This window comes from Arachis duranensis, chromosome 1 (assembly GCF_000817695.3).
Source record: "Arachis duranensis cultivar V14167 chromosome 1, aradu.V14167.gnm2.J7QH, whole genome shotgun sequence".
NCBI classification, from domain to species: domain Eukaryota; kingdom Viridiplantae; phylum Streptophyta; class Magnoliopsida; order Fabales; family Fabaceae; genus Arachis; species Arachis duranensis.
Window position 1 is genome coordinate 8,201,503 of NC_029772.3, and position 1,275 is coordinate 8,202,777.

A 1,275-nucleotide genomic window follows, 5' to 3' on the forward strand; every position below is an offset into this window, starting at 1 on the left:
TTTTCTCTTAATCCAAATAACATACAAATAACTCTACTTTTTCTCCTATTTTTTTTCCACTCATTTTTTTTCTCTTATTTTCTTTTCTTCCATTTTCTTTTCTATATCCAAAAAAAACAAAACTTATAAGTCAGTCACCCTTCACACCTAAAACAGCCTTGGCTCTGCTCCCGCACAAGGAAACTAGTGCCATGTGTTATTTATCAATTAAAAAAATGAGAATCTCCAACAAACGCCTCAAGAAATCCAAACAATATAATGAGAGAAAATCTATGAATCTGAATTTACTTGGTAAGTAAACATGCTTTCTATCAACTGGCATAACTTGGCCAGAAAACATAAATATTTCTAAACATGCTTTCGGATCTGTTTCCCTGCTTCTTTAAAGCAAATCTTGTATTTTAGAAAACGCTTCCTCAACACCAACAGGTACTGATGTTTCACCAGCTTGTAATGAAGGCTGCACAATGTGGTCTGAATGGTCACTGTGCTCATCATCAGCAGTATTGGATTCTAGGCATTCAGGTAGTTCATTACTGTGGTGTCGTGAAGCGATCTCAATGTTTACTACCGGAGACAGCTCCTTTTCAATATATTCTGGTAGCTTGTCTATAAAGGTTCCCAGAACCGTGAGGAGATAACTGAAACTTATTCCCACAATACCCAAAAATAACTTTATCTCCATCAATTCTATTATCAGAGCTCCGGCAAAGAAATATACTATTATTCTCCCAAAAATAGAACAGAGAATCTGCCATGAAAAGCTAAGCGACATCACGAGGAAGGCACCGCAGGAAATTATGTCATATGCATTCGATCTCATCCTCACCTTTGCATCACTATCGAAGAAGGAGTAGACACCAGGCAAGATCAAGGCCAACACCAAGAAAGTTGCCATATTTGCTCCCAACCTCAACATCCTTAAGAACCTCCCACATGTGCTCTCACTTCCATGAACTTCTTCCGGATTATAATGAGATGCAGTTCCTTGGCATAGAACACAAATAGTAAAACCGTCAAACCAACCACCGTGTAAACAACGATCTTCAGCGAGTTCCACTCTCCAAATAGGTCTTTGAAGGAGGAACTTAGGGCGAAACAGAGGAATCCAACCACAGTTGACGCAACACCCACCGTAGTTCTCCACACTTGCTTCATCAATTGCGGCACCCAAACCAATAAGAACTTCATTCTTCTGTGATTGGATAGCTCAATCAAAGAAGGAATCAAAATCCAATACAAGATCCTGTAATTATTGACTGGTGTTCATGAATT